The 10,859-nt window shown below is 41.5% G+C and overlaps 1 long non-coding RNA gene across 5 annotated transcripts in view; it reads left to right on the top strand.

The window, feature by feature from the left end:
* The first annotated feature begins 468 nt into the window (after nt 1-468).
* LOC121060532 overlaps nt 469-10,859 on the top strand; it is a 50,217-nt gene continuing 39,826 nt past the window's right edge. For 3 of the 5 annotated variants that reach the window (XR_005814849.1, XR_005814853.1, XR_005814850.1), the window contains exons 1-7: nt 469-984; nt 3,792-3,956; nt 4,373-4,718; nt 4,844-4,981; nt 5,322-10,031; nt 10,203-10,256; nt 10,510-10,617. This is a non-coding gene — a long non-coding RNA (uncharacterized LOC121060532). The remainder of the gene's footprint in view (nt 985-3,791; nt 3,957-4,372; nt 4,719-4,843; nt 4,982-5,321; nt 10,032-10,202; nt 10,257-10,509; nt 10,618-10,859) is intronic. The other 2 variants (XR_005814851.1, XR_005814852.1) reach the window with 2 other exon arrangements.

Raw genomic sequence — 10,859 nt, 5'->3', positions numbered from 1 at the left:
TTTTCACAATGCAAAATTGTACTTACGGTAAGTGGGAACAAAATGAGTCACCCAGTTTTTGCTGTAATTTTAATACCCTGTTATTTTAATGTCCAAGCATAAGTACAAATTAGAATAGTCTTCAAATTGCAGATGCTCTTCTAGAGCCTACAATGCTTACAAAAATACTTAGCTGAACATACAGAAAGTTACTTTCTTTGATTGCCAGTGCAAAGCCAGCATTTCACTGTATCCAAAGACAGAGAAGGAACAAAATTCATCTGGCTTGTATGGCTCTCTGGATTTCTTTTGATGTGACTTTCTTTTGTAATGTGTTTTGCTTAGCTGCAGTGTACTGGGATGGGTATGGTGGGGAGATTAAGGGGGAGGAGAGATTTTCTGCTTTCCAAATGAATGTGCTTTAATATAAATAATAATATAATAAATTTATGTAGTTTGCATTGATGTCTTATCATTTCTTGCAGGGCTTCCAAAGAAGCTGAACAGAGCATATTCTCTTGCAGAAAAACAGCTTCTGCCCAGCACAACAGATCTCTCCTGCTGCAAAAAGCTTAGCTCCATGACTTGGTGAAAGCGGTCAGAACTGATCATCTGGAAAGGCATCACTGGTACTCTGTCTCATATAAAGAGACTGTGCATGGTGTACAACAGCTGGTTATGTGCCCCACCTGAGCTGAATTTCCTCTGGATAACTTCTTTATGTCTTAAAATTCAACCCCTGGAGATAAGCAAGCTTTATGTGCTTACAGTCAATGGAAACAGTTTGGGAGCTTCAGTAATGCCCTGTGCTGCATGCTCAGCTTCACGCACAAAAATTTTATGCTACAAACTCAATGCTTTGGTTTTATTTTTGACAGTTCTTAAAGCATGACAAGAATGAAGAGGCAGGATGTCTCTGGCAGTCATCTATTTTAGCACAGAGATCATGTGCATGAGGTAGTGACACACCTGCACTTCAGACCAGTTGCCGCCCCTCTGGTGAAAGTAAGTGAATTTGCGGTTTCTTCCTCTCTGTTTGTAACCCACCTACTGAACAGGCACCATTTTCCACTTCTGCAATGTATTTTGAACACCTTCTATTACTATTTTTCTTGTTCTTTGCTACTAATTATGTCTTAGGCAATTATACTCAATTTTGTAAGCTGTATTTTGCACTATTACTAAGTACAGTATGGTATAAAGTAATTCTTGATTTTAGATACACCTCATAATCTTCTCTCACATTATTAGAGAAAGTTTGTTGCACTGAGTTACCTCCATAATTCAGCTCTTGGCAACTGGTAAGTTACATTTATGCTTAAGAAACTGAAACTTATACAGGCAGTCTGAAGTAGAACCAGAGTGGGATCTGACACAAAGCAGGGCTGAATGGAGATTTCTGGATAAATCAAACTGAGGTCTTGTCCACCAAGTCCTAGAGCTTGATGTGCCAACCCCATGAGGCTTTGTGTTCAGCCAGTTGGGTAAAGATAAGTTTGAGCTTAAACTGCATTTAAATGCAGGAGAGACAGTCTGTATAGTCACTTGCTGGCTGCAGTCCCCATCACTTTCAATTAAGTTGAAGTGGCTGGCTCCTATTCTCAAAACGCATCTGGACATCTAATTTCTGTTGATTTTCAGTGTCTGAGTGTTAGCCCCTTTCTGAACCATCATAAATTCTGGTCCCATCTTGCATTAATACCTAATGAAGCCCTTATTGTACAGTACTCAAGTGGCAAACTGCGAGCCACACAAGAAACTGGACAGTCTGCTCTAAATGCTGGGTGATAAAATTCCTGTCAGTGATGGCATTCAGACCTTGTTTATGCCATTCTGGGCTCTGTGTACTGTATTCCTTGTTTGTTTTATAATAACAAATCAATCCAGAATCTCTGATGCCTAGTCTCACACAGGGAGACTGCTCTCTCTGCCCCTCTAATGACTTCCCAGGGGTGACATCAGCTGTTCCATTCTGCTATTCTAAAGGCTTCCCCCTGAAAGGATTATCTACTTTAATTGGCTGTAAATTAATGGAAGAAAAACTTGTTCTTTGCAGTCACATCAACTTAGGACTTACCAGAAATTAATCAAATAGCTGGGAAACAAAACAAAAGATAAACTAATATTCTTCATGTGAAAACATCAGTTTGTATTTCCATACAAACAGCAGTTTGTATTTTCCAACATTTAGGTTGGAAAAGACCTCTGAGATCAACTAGTCCAACCTTTACCCCACAACATTTAACCTAAATCAGCATTTCCATCATGGGTGGCAGGCTGTGTTACAACATCAAGGAAGGGCAAGGCTTCTAATCTCAAGAACTTTGGGTATAGGCAGTATCTTCAGGTGTGAGATTTTGAGTTTTCTTCAGAACAAACCAAAACAGTGCAAGTGCAAATTATCTAAATGAGTCTGGACTGAATTGTCTTTGTTTCATTTCTGCTGGCCTTTAAAATAAAAAGGAGAAAATAGGAGTATATTTTAGCAGAGAAAAGAAGGAATGATGTGTGAAAAAAAATGAAGCGCAGACCACGGGACAGATCCCATACAGGCTCTCCAAGACTGACACAAGTTGTGAATGTTTGGCATTTCTGTGACTCAAACCACTTTTATTTAGCTTTCTAACCAGTATAAACAAAAGACATTCGCAGATCTAAGTTGAATCCTGCTAAATCTATGCCCACATATCCAGGGCAGAGCTGTCTAAATCTCTCCAGGAGACAAGAAAATCCCACAACCATCCCACATATAAAGTTCTCTTTACTAATGCTTTTTATAGAGTCCTCCCCTTGGTAGCTTGTAGAGATTTCTTTACTGATGGATTTTATGGAGACCTATCCTTGGTAGCTGATTACCCATCACAGCACATTTGTCATTGCTGTGAGGCAGCACAGAATTAATGTCTTCATTACACAGAGAGATGTGCCCAGACAGGGGAAGTGGCACGCTCAAATCCCCTTCATCACAAAACTGGACGTTTTGGGATGTGTTAGAAAAGGTGAATCAACTTCCATATTCACTGAGAAGTACCAAATTATAGAGCAAGTCATCCAGACTACATATTCAAGATGCTACAAAAACTTGTTTTAGAGGCACATGGATGCAAATCACTTCAATAAAAAGTTACGGCTTGTTGAGCTCTAAAGACAAGGATGGCTTTTAGCAGGACACACAGATTTGGAAATACAACATCCAAATTTACCTGTCTACCTGGGAGATTAAACTATTTTCACAGCTTGCATTTTGAATGCAGTCTGGACAACAATCAGAAACTTCCATGAAACAGCACGTGAATTTTTTAAAAAGCAGTGCTTGAGCTTAAGTTCTCTCTAATCAGCTCTAATATTTTTTAATAAGGGTAGTGAATTACACAGAGGTCATGGCTATCAACTAGAAGCTTTTGTGACAAAACAGAGAAGTGACTCATGAGCCTATGAGTCAAAAGGGCAAGAAGTGCTATGTTCTGTGGCTGCTCTCTTCCCCAGTATCTCTAAATTGTTTTCCCAGGTGGCTTGCCTGAGACAATTCTGTCTTTCCCCTCCCAGAGCCCTAGTTGCTAAATTATCACCAGCTTTTTGTGATTTACAACAACTGACAGGAAGTGCTCTGTCATGTCTCAGTAAAATGACTGCATGAGTAAAATGACATTGTGGAGACGAGATGTTTTGGAGGATGGAACCCAAAATTTAGTGTGTGGATAATCAAGAAGTGCTGAGGATGAGGGTTTTCCTCCCCCTTTATTTCCTACGCTAACAAGGTAATAATAGCTGGTAAGACTTAATCACATATGTGGATGTGAAATTCCCTGCAGGTTAAAGCTTTTGAGCTGCTGAGTGTTCAGGTCATCTTAGATGCCACCGGTCGTTCCTTTGTGGGAATACTGGTGTAGGAGGAGTGAGGCTTCTACCTTCCGGAGGAAAGAGGCAGTCCTGTGATAGTGCCGAAAATCTCGCTCATGGACTGGAATCCAACTATGGTAAGGGTCTACAAACAAAAAAAAATCTGGACTGAAACAGTGAGATTTAAAGATAAAAGCGTTCTTCAGAGTGCAAGGAGAAAGTATTAAAAAACATACCATATTTTTATCTGCATAATTAGCAGGATATCGCAGGGAACTAGACTGAAGGTCTAGTATTTGACTGAAGGTTAATTTGTCTGGATCTAGTGTTGAGTTAACGAATCTATACGGCTGAGGATGGGACTGCTTTCGTGTCTGGCCAGGTCAGAGCTTGGGTTTCTCCTTAGCTGTCCATGATCCACGTTCCCTCTCTGCACACCTGTATCACTCACATCCTGCTCACAGGATAGTAAGAGGGGTTTCTAAACAGATCTGATTGCAAAATTTAGAAATCATTCGGTTCATAAACTTGCTTTCTCTTCCTAAATCTGCAGAGATGCCAGCTGTGAAGCATTAATGGAGTACTAATTTGCCCAGTCATCAGACAAGGAATTTCTGTTTCTACTCTTAGCTGCATAAGCTGCTATTTGTCTCAAGTTTGAAGCAATGCTGAGAAACGTTGCACCTGATTTGACTTGAAAGTGCTAATAGCTATTCTAAAAGCAAAATCAACCACTCTCCTGAGAGCCTTATGAGTATAGATCAAAGCCTGTGCCTGCTGTTGCTGCAACAGTGACAAAAAAAAAATAGACATCTGTTGTGTTTCACTATAGTAACTTCTACATTCAGGAGAACTTTGAAGTGCTTCAAGAATTTCTTCTTAAAGTTATCTCACAACAGGTAAGAATTGTTTTTGTTTCTTTTTTTTAGAAATAATGTTTTCCATGTGCCATAAATTTGAAAAGCACTGCTGAGCTCATTTTTTTTTTTTCCCCAACCTGGCTGTCTCTGCTGTTAAATTGCAGCAAGTTGCAGAAAACTGGATTAAATTAAAAGGGAAACCACATCAACGTAATCAGAAAATTAGCATCATTTGGATTCTTATTTGAACTACAAATGCATGAGTCAGGAACAACAGAATTGAAATTAATGACACTTCAGAGGTAACTGATTTTTTTTTCTATCAAAACCTTTTAAACATATTAACTAAAAGGAAATCCTAATGATAAAAAATTCAGATTGTCCTAGGATGACCGAAATTCTAGACAGTGGACAAAGGAAAACTAGTTTTAAAATGAAAAAATAAACTATCCTGTTTCTTCCCACCCCACATATGCACAAAACCAAAATCCTGACAAAAAGCATCGATAAGCACTTTTTCATTAATTCAAACAGCAAGCACGAAAAAGGGAGATGTCAATCAGTTGTATAAGTATAGCATCAGGTGTGTTATTACACTTAGACCTGATATTTCTTTTTTGTCTATTTTTTGTGACAATGTAGACATCTGTATGAAGCTAAATACGCTGAAGTTTGAACCAGGGGATGTTGCTTTGCCTTCTGCCTGCCGAGTGCCACCAGGCAGCAGCTCCCTGCCTGCGGTGCTTCGCGGGCTCCCTCTGGCGGTCGCCGTTCAGCTCTCCTGCCTTCTTCTTTTGAATCTTCTTCCTTGCTGATCTCTGGCATCTGTCCCTGTGTGGTTTAATTCCCCATCAGCGGTTTAGAGCTAGATTTAAGGCTTGCAAAATGGGCTCAGGGCATGGCTGCCTGCTTCTTCCCTGGCTGGCAGGCAGTGCATACACCCTAAACCCACCTACCGATTTATTCTTTACCCAACTGGTGTTTGAAGACATCTGTGCTTTATAAAGAGGCAGTGAGCAGCCCCCAGAAGCTTTTTGCTTCTAAAGCATCTCTCAAAACTTTCTTTTTGCTCTCGTGGAAATCTCCTGTGCCCTGTTGCATGGAAGAAATGTAGGAGAAGCTTCAACTACTGCCGACCTGAAGTGACCAATTTACCTTCTTGCTATGTTCTGTTAATCTGTACAGCACCCAAGAGGACAACAACTGGGATACCTCCCACTATTGTCTTAGCCATGCAGCATGTAACCACTGCCTCCTATTTTATGGCATCTTTATAAATACTCCCTGACTACATTCAAATGCAGTAGCCTGAAAAATATCAGGTGGTAAATACTCAGTTTTCCATGTTTGTTTTTTAGCTTAGAAATCTTACCAAAAAGGCAAATGACAATGCCTGAAATGTTCCATGACTTTCTCTTGGCATTTGAATTTAAAAGGTCTCTATAAAAATCACGTGTTTGGGTCTAAAACCTAGGAATCACTCTTATTTGCAAGCAGTATGTATTGTTCCCTGCTGCACCCTGAACTAATTGGCGTATGTTTTATTGTCCTGAGGCTTTATTAATGAACAATATTTCATTCAAAGCTAATTAAAATCTCTAGGTAGACCATGCTTAGCAATAGAGATGCCAAATATGAAATTGGAGAACAGGTGAGCAGACAGCCTAGTAACTACAATGATTTTGCTGGGGAGTAGGAAGGATGAAGGTGGATAAAGCCCACACATTAGAGACTCATAAATACAAAACACTTAAAGTTGTTGGGTATGTTGAGCCACCATCAGTAATTCACTTCTTTTAAAGATACCATTCTGCAAAAGATATTTAGATCCTATTCTCAAAACACTGCTACTCTGCTGAGGGAGAGGAATCAGAAGACTCCTGCTGGATGAAGGGCCCTTTACTTAGAGTGAACTTGGAGAATGAGGGTCATGGCACACACTTCTCCATCTTTCAGTTAGAATATGTTCCTTGGGAACAGAAGGCATGGACCAAAATCTGCAGCCTGGACATTCCCACTTGCTTCTGGAGTCTGCAAGAGCTCGTAGCAGTTTATAGTAGCCCTGAAACTTTTCATATTTTTTGTTAGATTTCATAAAGAAAAGGGAAATATAAAATTTGTCTTAACTTCTAGCCTGGGTCACTTAACCCAAGGGGAGTGCAGTGAGGTGGCTAAGGAGCCACGACAGCTGGGATGTGAGCACCATCTGTGGCCTGCCTTGTACAGAAGGCACCAGGCTACTTTGTGGCCCCCCACGGTTCCCCAGCCTCATCTTGGAAACCACATTTTACTTGCTTTACGGATTTATTTCTTGGCTCTCTTTCAGGCAGCTCTCTCCTGAGAGATTGCTCCTCTTTTATTTCCTCTTAGTCCTTTTTGTCATGCAGAATTGGATTTTATTCTAGCTGCTCCTTACCTGCTGCTGGAGTTAACCCCTGCATTACTACCTGGAGTCTGTAAAGCCCACCAAATCTAGAACAAATCAAATCCTGAGCTGTATTCCTCCAGTTTGCTGCATTTAACATATCTAATGACCTCCCTCAGACACATGTATAAGAGCTCATGAGGAAGGAATTTTTTCCTTTCTTTACTTGCACAACAAGAAAAAACCTGGAGTAGTGTGAGTTTAGAGGAGTCCAGCCTGTGGAGGAAGCTTCCTGTAGTTTGAGCCGGGACATCTGAAGCTCCTTATCTGCAGTCTGGCACCTTGCTCAGAGCACCAGAAAGTCATCTGAACTTGCAACCAGGAGACAAAAGAGAATAGTCCCGTTCAAAATGGTGGGAGAGGTTTGTCCTCTCTTGTAGTTCAATGCTACCTACTGTTACCACCTGAAACCAGAGCCCTGTTATTCCATGAGCTACAGAGATCAAGAGGAAGAGACGTCTGCTTCCTGACAATCATAAAAATAAGAGGCAAACGATAAGAAAGGGGAAAAAAACAAACTGACAAAAACAATGAAACGGAGGTGTCTGAATATTTTCAAGAATCTGGACCTGTTTCCCAAATTCATATTGCAGCTGAAATGATGAGCAAACCACATCCATGCTACCTGTAAAGCAGATACAAATTTCCATGTCATCTCTTGTGCCCTTCCTTTCTACGTCTATTCCCCAACATACCGTTTTTTGAAGTCTCCTTTGCCAGACATATACAGCCGGGCTCTGGGCACTGCCTGGGGAAGCATGCCGAGCTTGAACAGCCACAGTGCCCGCTGGGCAAACGAGAAGGTCCATAGTCTGCTGCTGCTGGAGTTTCTGACACGTTCTTTTTTGGACTTTGGATAAAAAAGCAAAGAAATAGAAAAGGGAAATGTGCTGAGACTCGAGCAAAGATTTCTTCGTTTTGCTTTTGCTGTTGTATAATCTTTCATTAGCAGCTGTAATTAGTCAGTACCAGACCATCAGTGGTTATCGAAGTGTCTGCAACTAATTAGACACTGTGTTTTTATGGGAATAAGCCCGTTAGCCTAAGAATTTACACTAACTATTCATCTGAAATGATGAGCAGAAGGCTTATCACGGTGGCATTTCTCATCTCAGAAATGGTTTTAACATCAGCCATAGCCATGTTAGAAAGAACAATTTCTCTGCCTTCTTTTGCCAATGAGAATCAGAAATTCATGCTAGCAAGTCAGTCATGAAGGTCTGAGTTGATCATTCTGATTGTTGTACACTGGAATTCCGAGAAAGAAAACAATTTGCTCATAAAACCTATCTTTGTTACGTTTTGTCTTCAGCTATTGCAAGTCCCTCATCATATACAGAATATATGGCCTGAGTTTTCTTTATAGATACACTGGAATTACATACAGGCAATGGAAAACTAGAGGTGAGATTTGCTTTGATAGATGCATCTCCCCCTTTTTAGGGGTCATTTCCGGGAACAATATTGCTCTTTCATTGCTAAATGAAACTTCAGGGCCTGTTATGTCAAGCAATTGGCAGGAGAAATTTAGTATTAGGCAGGACTGAATTGAAGTGTACATGGGCTGGAATTGCACATGCTCTGTCAAACATTTTCATCATTTAACATGTGTAAGGACTAAAACTTGCAATGTTAGGCAGTAGTTACATTCTTACATTCTCAGACTAAGTGGGAGCATTATAATAGATAAATCCATTTAAAAAGAGATTCCAATCTTGGTCAAAATCTTGGCTGTTTGCAAAACTGATCCTTTTTGGAAAGCACTAGAATTTTCACTCATGCCATATTTTATTGTTCAAGTGTCCATCAATGAGTGTCAAAACATGTTGAAGTCTCCAGAACTGTACTTGGCACCCACTAGAATACCAAATTATTTCACTAATGAGCAGTCACTCTATCATGACAGCCCCAAAATTCACAATGATGGGATATTTAGGTGTAATTTGTGAAATATGAATGGGCTGTACAGTCTGATTTTATTCCCTGGAAGACAAGGGGGGAAAAAAAGAAATGGTGAGTAACAAGAATATGATTTGTAAGGCCCAGAACTCTCACATAGTAAAATCCAAGGGCAGAGAGTGCAGCTCACAGCATTTCTCCCCTCTTTTCAGTGGGAGCTGGGTGCTGCCCCAGCACTTTTCCTGTGACAAAACGTCTCCATGAATATCAACAGCATGGTGGCTCCCTTGTGATTCTGGGGGGGCTCCCTAGAAAAGAGGTGAGCTGTGAGGAGGAGCCCAGGTAGTGATGTGACAGAGGAATGCTGTGTTATGCGGTCTGGGCTGGAACCGTGGTGGAAAATACTGGGTTGGGGTTGGAGGGGCGGGAATCTGCCCCGAGGTGGTTGTGGGGAAATGGTGGAGCTAACAGCAAATGGCGGCTCTAGGGCGGGGAATGGAAAAGGGACCTGAAAGGGCAGGAGTGACAGGAAGTGGTGAGGTACATCAACACTGGTGTCTATGGGGGAAGCGCTGGCATTGCCCTTGTCTCTGTGTAGGGGTCTGTGTGTGTGTCCTTGTTCTTAGACCAGTTTTAAAGTCACTGCAGTGTACTTTGCTAAACTTCCCAGGGCTGAAAGGAAGCTCTGCGTGCAGCTGTAGGGCCATCCTGGTGGTACCTGAGCAAAAGGAGAATTCGGGCTTTGCCCCCTTGCTTTAGGGCAGAGCTCAGCCACTGTGTAAATCTTTAGGCCAGAGGAGGTCCCTGTAAGCAGGTGGCTGTGCCTTGCCCCTGCCTTTCTGAGGTGCAGGTGAGAGGAGCATGGAGCAGGGGAGCTCTGGGTGCCGGTGTCCTGGCATCCCCTGCCTTAAGCTACCAATCCCAGAGTGCCCATCTCACGTGGCCTGGTGTTCATCAGCCCAGCCTCAAGAAAGACGCACACGCAGCCATTGCTGCCTTGGAGGTAAGCAAGTTGGCAGCGCTTGCAGGTGAGTTTAGCGAGGTTTCTTTGAAGGCTGGGGGTTTGTGGTGCTTGGGGTGTGTTGCTCCTATATGTAAATTATGGAATCTTAAAGTAAATTCACAGAGTTTGAATTAGCTTCCATGGCAATTGCATTTTTGGCGTCATTAAAACTATTTTATTTTTTTTTCTTTTCCAGCACTTGAGCTGAAAAGGATTCAAGAGGAACAGAATGTTTTTCACACTATTATGGGTACTGCTGCTTAATCTCTTCCTCAGTGTCACATTTCATTTCTGTCGTTACCGGAACAGAACAGAACCAGATTATTGTGCTCAGTGATTTCTCAATAAAGTTCAGCTTCAATGTCTAGGTTTTTTACTTAGGACCTTTCAGTGCCATATCTGCTCTAATTCCCACCACCAGCATGTGTAATTTTACCTGTGCTTTGCTTCCTGTTCCTGAAATCTGTATTTAATGTTCATTCTCTGATGCTTCCTTCTGTCAGCTTGGGCCTGGCTTAACACGTAACCACTCACAGGAAAACAGTCTGCAAAATTGTCATGGGAGCCCAAATTCCTGAAGCACCAGGTACCTCCATACGTCCATACAGTAAGTACCTCCATATGCAAGAGAATCCAAAGTACAAGTCAGATAATTTTCAGTTTTGCTCCTTCAGGAGCATCAGCAAATGCAAAACCCGGGACTGTTGCCCATTTGCAGAACGTTGCCTGCTTAAATATTTAGTCCCCGTCTGTAGTAAGGATTCCTGTACATGTTTGAAGTGCTGTTGGGCTGCTATGGGTTATATGCTATAAATACTTAATGCTTAAACAGGGAAATCGGAGAAAGCACACT

The sequence above is a fragment of the Cygnus olor genome, chromosome 27, assembly GCF_009769625.2.
Source record: "Cygnus olor isolate bCygOlo1 chromosome 27, bCygOlo1.pri.v2, whole genome shotgun sequence".
NCBI lineage: Eukaryota > Metazoa > Chordata > Aves > Anseriformes > Anatidae > Cygnus > Cygnus olor.
Note: the sequence above shows the minus strand (reverse complement) of the source record. Positions and strands in the feature narration are given on the sequence as shown.